The sequence below is a fragment of the Oreochromis niloticus genome, linkage group LG15 (genome assembly GCF_001858045.2).
Source record: "Oreochromis niloticus isolate F11D_XX linkage group LG15, O_niloticus_UMD_NMBU, whole genome shotgun sequence".
In the NCBI taxonomy this organism is placed as follows: Eukaryota; Metazoa; Chordata; class Actinopteri; order Cichliformes; family Cichlidae; genus Oreochromis; species Oreochromis niloticus.
The window spans coordinates 38117819-38129827 of NC_031980.2; the positions used below are offsets into that span (position 1 = coordinate 38117819).

A 12009-nucleotide genomic window follows, 5' to 3' on the forward strand; every position below is an offset into this window, starting at 1 on the left:
TTCTTGTTTGACGGCAGATACTCCCTTCACCCTGGCCAAAAAGGCTAAAATGACCAAAGAAAAAGTGGAAAACATGTTAAACATGAGAGGTTTTTGGACAAAGTTTGTGTTTTTTCCATTGTTTAAGCACTGCTTCCAGCCAAGAGTGATACCATAAATCCCCTATAGCTGCAGAAAAGGCTAACATTGTTATCTTTTTACAAAAAAACAGCTGAACATGAGAAGTTTTTGGACCAATTTTGTGTTCTCCATACTTTAAGCACCGGTTCGAGCACCGTTTAAGCACTGGCACCGTTTCAAAAGTACCGGTTTGGTACTGGTATTGGATAAAGCCTAAACGATACCCATCCCTACTCATAACCAGGTTCGTGGTTTTTGGTTTGGGAACCAGGGCGGTACTTGCTTCTCTCTCCTCAGAATCTTATGCGCATCTCTACACACCTAGACTAGGGGTGTAACACAGGCCCATGTAGAGCAAAATTTAGTATTGTGGTATAGACAACCCAAAATGTGGTGTCTGCATATGTGGACGCCAGGTCCTAGGAGGTTACTCACAAATATATAATTATAATGTTTCATTACTACACCAGTGAAATATAACTGTTCAGTTATTATTTAATTTAAAAGTAAAGTTGCAGATTGATGAACTCATGTCCATCAGATCCAATAACCCCTGCAGGCCGTTGAACACCAAAGACAGGACGCATCTGAAATGTGACAGTAACATGAAAACACGAGGTATCCGTGAGGCTTTGTGACGCCTGCAGCTATTTTGATGTGCATAACTCCACAACTCTTTATTAAAATAGGTTTAGAGTACATAAAGTCATTGTGTTTGATCTGATTGGCCAGCATGTGTTGACCTTGAGACCTCTTCCTGTCAGCAGGAAGTGGGTATTCAACCGAAGGTCTAGAAAGCCTGGAGTGAAGGTCTGGTTAGGTTTTGTGTGCAGCGCTCTCAGACTCACCTTTTTTCCATCCAGGTGAGTCTGAGAGCGCTGCTGCTGCTGCTGCTGGTGGTGGTGTGAGTCACGTCTTCCTCCAGCATCAGGATCAAAAGAAAGAAAGAAAGGAGAGGAACAGATGAGCAGAGCTCAGGTAGCAGGTTAGCCATGCATTATCCATCAGCAGCTGCAGTCAGGCGTGTTTCAGGTGTGAGGTTATTTTTAAAAAGGATTTTCTTTTAAAAACATCAAAGACCAGAAGAAAGTTAAAAAAAACTCAAAGACACTGAAGCAACAGGAAATTATGTAACTGTAACCATGAAGATGCTTTGGCAAATCAGAGGCCTACAACCTGCGTGAGGTCATAGCATGACTCTGAGGGCAGGTACATCCACACCTGTTTGAGGAAAAGTGGGAGTGGGAGTGGACCTAAAACACTTTAAAACCTCCTTCCAGGAGCTTTCAGGACCTCTCAGCGTGCGTTAGGGACCCTCATCTGAAATCCTGATCATTTTTACCTCTCAGGAAACGTCCTCGTGCGAATTTGATTTGAGCGAAGTAATGAGAACAGGTCTCACCTCCAAACAAAGAGAGCGCTGAGGTCACAGAGACTGAGTGCGCTCAGCGGGTGAGAGGAGGTGAACTCTTTAATAATCACAGAAGGCTTAAAACGCTGCTGGGCCTCTCTGCGGATACTGGGCCGGACGCCATGGCAACCACAGAAAGAAAAGGAGGAGGAGCAGGAGGAGATTCAACAAGCCAGAGAGGGACCTGAGTCACCATGGCGACGGTTATGAGCATGCTCAACAGTTGAACTTTCAGACCTCTTCATCCCCTTAAGGGCCTCTGCAGTCTGATCCAGGATGAGCCAAGGAGGTTCAAGGCCTTTCAAGGACCCCTGGAACATCTGAAAAACCAGACTCCTCAAACCCTCACTCTGCTTTGAGCTCACACACTGAATCACCATCAGACTTACAGAGGCAGCTCAGGCCTGGAGGACCCTCCAGGACCTCCTAGACCCCCTTGGAGCTCCCCCAGATCTCCTCAGACCCCCTCAGAGCCCCTCGGAGCCCCCCAGACCTCCTCCTGTCTGCACTCACTCCCTGATGTTTGTGCCTGAACTCTGATGGAGATGGTTTTTTCTCTCAGTCTGAGGTTTTTCAGGTCAGCCTGTGGAATCTGTGATGTCAGTGAGCGACCTCACAGTGTGTGAGTGTGTGTGTGTGTTAATAATAGTTGGACTGTGTTTGTTGTCTTCTGGTCTTAAATCAAGCATTTTTTGAATGGACTTCTGTGAGCAGGGACACTCATCAGCAGCTCCTCATGTTAAAGGAACCAATCAGAGCAGGCACAGAGGCTAACACTGAGCATGCTTAGTGGGGTTTGCTTTATTGATCACTGATTATCAGTGATCATAGCGACATGAGCATTAAAAGCAGCAGCTTCAAGAAAGAAGCTCAAATATGACTGTGTCAGACTGTGTGTGTTTGTGTGTGCGCTGACCTTTGACCTGCTGCATTTTGCCACCACAGAACAAAAAGACAAAAGAGGTGACTACAGTTGACCTTTGACCTTCTGTGTTTACCTTCAGCAGATCAGCACATTCCACACACACACACAAACACACACACACACAAACACATGCACACACGCGCACACACAAACAAACACACACACACTACTTTTGATCACAGATTTAAAACATAATTTTCTTATTTTCATAACAGAGATAAACAACAGACACATGAATAAAAATATGAATTATAAACTCTGCTATTTATTTTTTAAATAACAAAAAATACAAGAAATCAAAAATATTTCAAGAAGAAACAAAATTTCTAAGAAAAATTTCAGAATAAAAACATTTTAGTTTTATATAAGACAGTAAAAGTATTACAATAAAAATCTGAAAGACTTAAGACACGTTTGTGATGAAAACAAGAAGATTTATTCTCACTCTGAAGTTTAACAGAGGAGGAGGAGGAGCAGGGGCAGAAGCAGGAGGAGGAGGAGGAGGAGGTACTCCCTGATGAAGAGTCTGAGCTGCAGCTGCTCCCTCAGGTATGTAAACACAGGCTTTTATTGTGGAGGAATGCGGGCGTCATCAGATAAGCTCAGGCTTTTATTTTGTAAAGACAGAAACATCACTTTACTGAGTTCTTTCACCATAAAAGCCCATCAGCTGCTGGCAGCATGGAGGTCAAAGGTCAGCCTGGACAGAGCTTCTGTGGATCCTCCCTGTGTGTGTGTGTGTGTGTTTGTTTTAAACACAAGCAGTCAGAGTAAACAGCTCCCCCTGCTGGCCACGCTCAGCGTTACACTCAGTGAGCCAGATGTTTCAGATGTCTCCAGATGTTTTGGGCTCTTCGTCAGGATGAGTGGGGTCCTCGGGAACGCGGTGACCACAGGACAGGACAGGAAGTCCTGGTGCAGCAGGTGCAGTCTGTCTGAGCGCGCGGGTTATTGCACAGTGGTGGTTTATAGAGGGAATCCTTGGAATGGGGGGTAGAACTATGATGTCAGTGCATGTGTGAGTTCATGGTGGTTATGGGTGGTAGAAACTGTTCTTGAGTCTGTGGGTCTTTGTGCTGATGCACCTGTAGCGCTTCCCTGAGAGAAGCAGGTTGAACATGTTTAAACCAGGGTGGGAGCTGTCCTTGATGATGTTTGCTGCTCTGCTGAGGCAGTGCTGTTCTGTGCTGCCTTGACTACACTCTGAAGTCTCGCTCTGTCCGTCTTAGGTCAGCTACTATACTGTGATGCAGTATTTTAGCAGGCTCTCATTGCACGAGTGGTAGAAGGTCAGCAGCAGGTTGGAGTTCAGTTTCTACTTCCTGAGGACCCATATTGAATCGGTATCCCGGCAACCAGTCCATCATGTGACCTCTGCTCCCAAAGGCTCCCTTGGTGTCTGAGCAGGAGAACACAGTGGACCAGCGTGATGTCAGCGTGATGTCAGCATGATGTCAGCGTGATGTCAGCGTGCTCACCTGATCAGCGAGCGGCTCAGGTGTCTAACCCACAGGAGCTCGGCTTAGACACTTAGCTGACTGAGAATGATGAACTCACCGTCTGTGAGGTCATCACATGTCTGAGGGTGGAGGTCTGTGGATGATGATGATGATGAAGGGTGGGCAACGTGTGAGCTCCAAACAGGTCAAGCTGCACATTAAACACACATTTCCATCCAGCTGCAGGCTGATGTTCCTCTCACGACAGGAAGAAACCAGCCTCTGATCAATACACTGATCAGACCACTGATGACGTTTGAGAGTCCACACCTGCAAAGTTCCTCTTTAGACACTCTGTGCTGTTCAGACTTATTAAACAGGAAGTGAAGCTTTATTTTGGAGTAATCAATAATCTGATCAATAGTTCTCCCGGTCCCCGTGGAAATATCAAAGTCTTAAAAATAAACGATGTTTGCTGGACTCCCTGTTTCAGATGGTGAGCAGGACGTCCAGCAGAGGGAGATGTTTCCCTGCACCCAGCAGCTGACACAGCTGTGAGGTCACCACAACTGGAGGAGGGTTTAAAGCACACCTGTGCTGAGCCCACACCTGCCTCACACGCTGCACTGACACGCAGATGTCATGCGTGTTTGCTGTGATGGTAGTACAGAGGCTCAAACATGCTAAAACTCTCAGGTCAGGTTTATTCCTGTAGGACATTTAAAAACAACGAGTTTGACCAAAGTGGACAGAGTCCAGCAGCGATCAGCCCGTTCCCCTCTACACTGAAACCGTCCCTCTGCTCTGTGGGGTCAAAAGTGTTGACAAGTTTGTTTAAACAGCTCAGCGTCTTAATAAATGTAAACTTTACATAACTAAATCTTAGAAACAGTTTAAATGATGCAAACCAGCAGCGAGGCTGTGAACACATGCTCATGTTCCTTGGGATACAGTGGGCATGTCTGAGCCGCGGTCAGCTGATGCTGTTTATGTCACCACGTCATAGCCCATGCAGCCTCAGGTCACAGTCGTGTTTATTTGGAGGTCAGCGTTTCAGGAGTCTGAACACTGAGCGGCAGCAGCTGCCCTGCACCACCCCTCCACTGAGGCGAAGCCAGAGACCACACCCCTGATGATGATGATGATGTCAGCTCAACATTCCACTTCCTGCTGCCTGAAGGCGCATGATGTTTACTCACACACACACACACATACAAACAGACAGACACACACAGGTTTGGGGCCAAAGGTCAGTCCTTCTCTGTGTGTTTGTGTTTCCTCACTTTTATACACAAACAGTGATGATGTCATTGCCCTGGGTGGTCATGTGACTCAGCAGGTGTGTGAACCTGATCAGTCTGTAACCACATTAAGTTGTTGCTGTGGTTCTGGAGACACGCTGTGGTGATGATGTCACAGAGGGGGTGGGGCCTGGTCCTCAGTAGGGCACATTCTGGAGGAAGGGGAGCAGGTCAGCTGGAGTTATTTTCTTCTGACAAACACCCTGAGAGGGGGCTGGGGGCAGATAATCGCCCTCCCCGGGCATAAAGGTGGAGGCGTGGCGTGTTTCACAGACACAACCACTCAGACAGCATGGAGATCCGGACCGAGTTGTCGCCGCGGCTGCCGGTCGCCATGGAGAGCCTGGAGAAGCAGCTGAGCTGCCCCATCTGCCTGGATGCGTTCACCAAGCCGGTTGTCATCCTTCCGTGTCAGCACAACCTGTGCCGTGGCAGCGCTGGCGACCTGTTTGAGTCCCGGAACACCTACCGCCTCTCAGAGGGCACCTTCCGCTGCCCCACCTGCCACTTCAAGGTGGTGCTGGATCGCCACGGCGTGTACGGGCTGCAGAGAAACCTTCTGGTGGAGAACATCATTGACATCTAGAAGTAGCAGCTGGAGAAGGGGGCGGACCCCGTCGAGGTCACACCCCTTATGGACAAGGCCAGCGAGGCACCGCGCTGGCAGGAGTACGAGGACGAGCGGATCAACATCTACTGCGTCACCTGCTCCACGCCAACCTGCTCCATGTGCAAGGTGTTCGGCCAGCACCGCGACTGCCAAGTTCCACCGCTGCTTGCCAGCGGGGTGAGCTGCGCGCCGCCATCGAGCTGCCTGCCGTCGCCAACGGCAGTGTGCAGGCGGCCATGACGCAGATGGAAGAAACACGGTGCCTGGTGGAGGAGAGCGTCGAGCTGCATAGGCGGCGCCTGGGGGAGAGCTTCGACCTCCTCTACGCTGTCCTGGAGGAGCACAAAGGTGAGCTGCTGGAGCGCATCGATGGTGTGGAGCGGGACAAGATGGCGACGCTGCGGGCGCTGGCGGAGCGCTACCGGGAGCAGCTGCAGCTTAGCCGCCAGCTGCAAGAGAAGCTCCAGCGGAGCATGGAGCAAAGCGGCACCGCCCACTTCTCGCTGACTGCCAAGCAGCTCCAGCAGGAGGCGGAGCAAGCTGTCAAGGCGATGAACCTGCAACCGCCAGAGCCCGGCTATGTCAGCATGGAGCACCTGAGGGTGGACACGAGGAAGGTGGAGGCGCAGGTGCGACATATAGACTTCACATAGAAGTAGGAGGAGGAGGAGCAGTGATGAAGATGGACTGTTTCTACTTTTCTACTTTTGTGTTTTTTATCTGTTAAACTTCATTGATCCTGTTTGTAAACCATGAAATGTGTGAATAAAATTTATCTGACTGCCCCTGCTGTTTCATTTCTCTCCCACAGTCAATGAACGCCTCATGGCCTCTTTTAGAGTCAGCTGGTTATTTTCACTGCCGTCTGGAATAGACGTGCTGGGGGGGAGGGGGAGGGTTTCAGAGGCAGCTGCCTGAGGCATGCTGGGAGCAGAGAGGACAGAGAAGTGACCGGGAGAGCTTCCAGAGCTGACAGGGAGGAGGGGGAGGAGGGAAGGGGTGGCGGGTGGGGTCACAGCGAGGACATAAAATTAAAGAAAGTTTGAGTTTGATGAGGAAAAGTTTGCTGGTAAATAAATTTAGCCCACGATGACCTTTTACCTTGCTGGCTTCAAAGTTCACATGTCCTCCCCACTTTAAACCTGTTGCTCCACACAGCGCCTCCTTCACTGAGACGGCTTTCATTCAAATGTGTCACTAAGGCTAATCTAAGCACCGCCCACTTCCACACAAACAGGAAGTGCTGAATGTCACCTTGTTTGTGGGATTCTGGGAACCGTGTGTCTTCCTTAATGACACCCGGACATTTGACTATCGGTGGTTTAGGAGTTTCTGGAGGTCAGAAAGGTCTGTGTGACCGGAGCTTCAGGGGGCATGGACACAGGAGTCAGGTGATATGATTATGGCTGTGGTAGGTGTGCTGATCACAGGTGAGAGGGTAGATACCTTCACTGGTTTCCTGTTACAGTCTGAGCACAAACATTCACTCCTGCGACATCATAGGTGACATCATCGGTGACACTGCCAATCAGATTCAGCCCGCAGGTCTGTGATGGGGCGCGGTGCTCAGGCGGTGACCTCCTGAGGCATTGTGGGATATCTGAGTGCAGACTGCAGTGATAACCAGTGCAGACCTGCTCTGCTTCTGTAAATGCCACAGCGGCGTCGTCACAACGACTCTTATGAAGCATGGCGAGTCTTAGACGCTGACAGAGGACAGAAACAGCTGATCGAGGCCAGAGCAACAAACTGTCAGCAGGAAATAGACCGGCCCCGTCAGGAATCATCAGAAACATGGTCACGGGCCGGTTTAACCTGAAACCCTTGGCTGGCTGTCAGCCTGCGGCTTTGTCTTTTATAAATGTCACAGAAACTAGGAAACCACAGGTGAAGAAGAAGAAGAAGCAGGAGAAGGAGAAGAAGAAGAGAGCTCTGCAGCTGTGATTGGAGTGAACTAACCGACTTCCGATAGATTAAAAAACGACCCGGTGTGAGTTGCAATGAAACACTTCAGAGTTTTTTCCATATTTATTCCATGGTTTCAGAAGCAGAATCACTGATTTCACAGCAAGCAAACGGAGGCTCCACCACCTGTTTACCACACCATGCTCTGAAGGAGGTTTCTTCCTGTTAAAATTGAGTTTTTCCTTCCCACTGTTGCCTTGTCTGATAGTTGGGGTTTATCTGTATTGTTATAGGCTCTTTACCCTACAATATAAAGCACCTTGAGCTGACTGTTGTTGTGATTTTACACTATATAAATAAAGTAAAAAATACAAAAATCTGGCACAGCAGCTGAAATATGAAAATATCAAATAAAATATAAATAAATCAAACAAAACACTTTCCAGGCACCAGTCTGGACAGATACGTGTTCAGCTGTTTAGCCAGGGATGCCATGAAGTCAGCGTGTGAAGAGGGACGTGAACAGTTTTGGTGCTCAGATAGAGGTACCTGGACCACCTCTGTCTGCGAACCTACGGGTAGAAGTCCACATGTCCATGAGACATGACTAAGATACAAAAATAAATAACATTTAAGAAGAAACGACATCACTGAAAACACAAAAGGGGAGAGTTTTCTTCTTCATGTTTCTAAAAACCAGTGTTGGGTAAGTTACTTTAAATTAGTAACTTAGTTACATTACTAGTTACTTCTCTAAAAAAGTAACTCAGTTACTTCAAGTTACTCGTTACTTTCAAAGTAACTAGTTACTAGGGAAAGTAACTTTGGTTTTACTCAGACTTCTCTTGTTAATGTGTTGCTTCCGTAACTGGATACCCAGCCAGACTGCCAGTCTTCTAGCTTGCTTACTTGCCACAAGTGCACTGTGCCACCTACCAACAGAAAGGAAAAAATAATGTGCATATTTCCACGAGAGAAATCCCACGCCTGGACCGTCGTTGACCGCCGCCATGATTCTAGCCTGCTTTTTACATCCAACACAAAAACTGCAGTCGTGGTGCTTTTGATTGTACTCAGAACTTGGAAATTCTGCCTTCTGAATAGGAAGATGTAGGTAACACCAGACTGCAGATGAGCTGCATACAGAGCTGGACTGGGACAAAAAATTGTCCCGGGCATTTTGACTAGAGACCGGCCGACCATTATAGGAAAAATCATAAAGCCTTTGAATGAAAATAAACACTGTTGTGACAGTGATGTACACTGTTCTGATGGTATATATGTATCAATCTATCAATTGTTTGTTGTAAGACTCAGATAATTATTTTTTTTAAAAGCGAGACATTTTAAATGAGAATAATAAAGTAAAGTATTTCCTTGTGCCCCCCTTCCCCTGTTAATGCCCTACCTGGCCCCCTGGCAACACTTTGCTAGACCCGCCCCTGCACAGTTACCAGCTGTCAGCTACTTAGAAAAGGATCCTGGTGTTATTTGTCTCTCAGAAACAGTTCATAACTTCCCTTCAACTCATTCATGTCACCTAAAAGGTAAACCTGTTTCTCCATCACCTGTTCAGCTCTGATGATTCAGTAAGGACATCTCCTGGTTTCATCTTCATGTTTCCCTCTCACCAGATAACCAAACCGATATCATGACCAGCAGCTTTACAGCTGTGGCTCCAACAAACATCAGCTGATACTAGAAATTAATATTAAGTAAATTCTAACAACAACTGATCAAGCTTAAACGTGCTGCTGTTGTTTAACGCGACATCCGCTGGTTTCTTCTTTCTGGCGCAAAGTGGGCGATAAATAAACAAGAGAGAAAAGCCGATCAGCTGATCATTGATCAGTTTCGTGGTTGAAGTAGAAACAGGAGAGGAGAGAATGAGAGAAGAAGAGGTAGCTGTGCAGCTTCAGCTTTGTGTCTTTTTCATTGTAGCTGAAGTCCGGGACAAACTGTTCCTTTTCACCTCAGTACGAAACGCGTAATATTTTCTCTGAATACGAGACGATTCTGTTTTTTACTGGACGGTTGGCAACTCTAATAATTAACTGTATGAACAAAATAAAGTTCAACATCAGTAACATAGCACCCACCCAGCTGTATAGAAACTCCGTCATGCTAGCTAGCACGCAGTACGAAAATGTCAGCATACCGAAAATAAACTCCACCTAAACTTGGTTTATATCTGACCCAGATAGACTGCAGGTCATAACTTCTTACCTGAAGTTCAGTTCACCTGACACGCGGACCGGCGGCCACTTCGGGTCTCTCCTCTTGCCTCCCTTTTCCTTCATCCACCTGCTGGCTTCCACCACTTGCTAATGTTATTGAATCTGTGGAAGCTCCGCGATGCCGCCACACGAAGTAACGAGTAACGAGCCTATCTAAATCCCAGTAACGAGTAACGCGTTCCTGGTTTTGGCATAATAACTAGTTACCGTGCTCGTTACCACAATAATAACATAGTTACTGTAACGCGTTACTTAATAACGCGTTAGTCCCAACACTGCTAAAAACAGGAAGGAATATGCTCAATCTGCTCAAATGGCCAGCTCCATTAGGTGTATATTGCAAGGTAAAGACCCTGCAATATAACTCCAACAATCATATGACCTCCTATGAGCGAGGACTTTGGCGACAGTGGGAAGGAAAAACTCCCTTTTAACAGGAAGAAACTTCTGGCAGAACCAGGCTCAGGGAGGGGCGGGGCCATCTCCCGCGACCAGTTGGGGAGAGAGAAGGAGGCAGGATAAAAGACATGCTGTGGAAGAGAGACAGAGATTAATAACAGGTATATTAATAAACTGCTGCACTGTAGAGGACAAGAGTGGTCTTGTACATAACGTGCACGAGGCCCCAGGCGTCTGGTTTCCTGTAGGTGTGTCAGCCTGATGAAATGTTAAACATACAAAGTGCTGAAGAGGGTTTCTGACTTTTTGTGCCTCCGGCTGCTTTTCTAATCTGTGCTCGCTCTTATCACCGCCGTCTATTTTAAATGCTTGGCCCTGAAAGGTGCTGTTAAAAGAAAATTGTGCATAATGTGATCAGCTACATGAAATGTGCTCTTTTTTGAATCACTAAGCAAACCACATGTCTACGTGACTTTTCACCTAATAACTCTTGTGATGATGAACTTATTCAGCTACTAATCGCTTCCTGTTTTCAGAGAACATTCAGATGTAGAAAAGGGAAAAACCCGCTGCTCTGAGTGACGCTGTTATCTTTGTACACACACACACACACACACACACACACACACACACACAGACAAGTATAAATAAAGCACGCAGACAGTGATGAGATGCAGGTCTTGCGTTCCATGACTGCCCTCGCTAGTAAAGATAACCGCAGTGTTTGTGTTTTCTAACTCAGGTGTCTCAGCTGAAGAACTGCGGGGTGATTTTTAGAAATCCCCTGTCAGGCGCTAAGACTGTCTGCAGACACTGTACTTTAGGGTCACCTCTCCACCTTCATGCTCCATCTACAGCACAGCTTTATGTATCTAAATAAAGACTTAACAGACTCACAGCAGGCTGAAAACAGCACAACAGGAAACTCTCCACACTTTACAACATTATTTGCACGTCATTATTTGGACGAGATGTTGGTGACGCTCTTTTAGTACAGTGACTTCACGGCAGCCATATTATTGGTCACACGATGTCATTAAAAATGCCCCAAAGGCTCCAACAGCACAAACACGTTCCTGAGATAAAGCTCAGCTGAAGCTGGCAGACCGCTAGTGGCTACAGCCATCTGTCAGTCACAGAGGCCACGCCCCCAATAATACAATTTAAACAGGTGAGTGGTAAAAACATCACCCCCACCGTACAGTTGTTATGAAGGGGGAAATGTTGTGATTTGAAAAACAAGAAGGATATTTCAGTGTGAATAAAAAGTGGAGGATCGCTAACAGAGCCCTGTGGAACGCCACGATGTTGGACTCACAGTGATCCCTGATGGGTACGGCTCCCAGAAATACTCTGATTCTAAGGTAAAATCCTAATGTCAAACCTTTAGAGGCTCATCATACACATGGAATCGTGTTTTTAACACAAAAGCCCCGCCCACTATTTCCAGCACACAATATTCTGACATGAATACATACAGGAGAGTTTCCCCCATACAGCTGTTATAAAGGGGGGATGTTATCTATAGAGACCAGTCTGTTTGTGTATCAGGCTGTAAACATGTTTACTGCAGCACTGGCGGCTGACTCACTGCTGCCCCTGCTGGACATCACAGGAACAGCAGCTTCATGTTTTTCGATTTTTTTAAACTACAGCAGGATC

At 47.0% G+C, this 12009-nt stretch overlaps 1 protein-coding gene and 1 pseudogene across 1 annotated transcript in view; one reads left to right on the forward strand and one right to left on the reverse strand.

Annotated features, from left to right (window-relative positions):
• Positions 1-12009, reverse strand: part of LOC109199848 (uncharacterized) — an 827125-nt gene that overhangs the window by 101354 nt on the left and 713762 nt on the right. The gene's annotated exons all lie outside the window — the stretch shown is intronic.
• LOC100703944 (E3 ubiquitin-protein ligase TRIM63 pseudogene) lies at positions 4521-6585 on the forward strand (annotated as a pseudogene).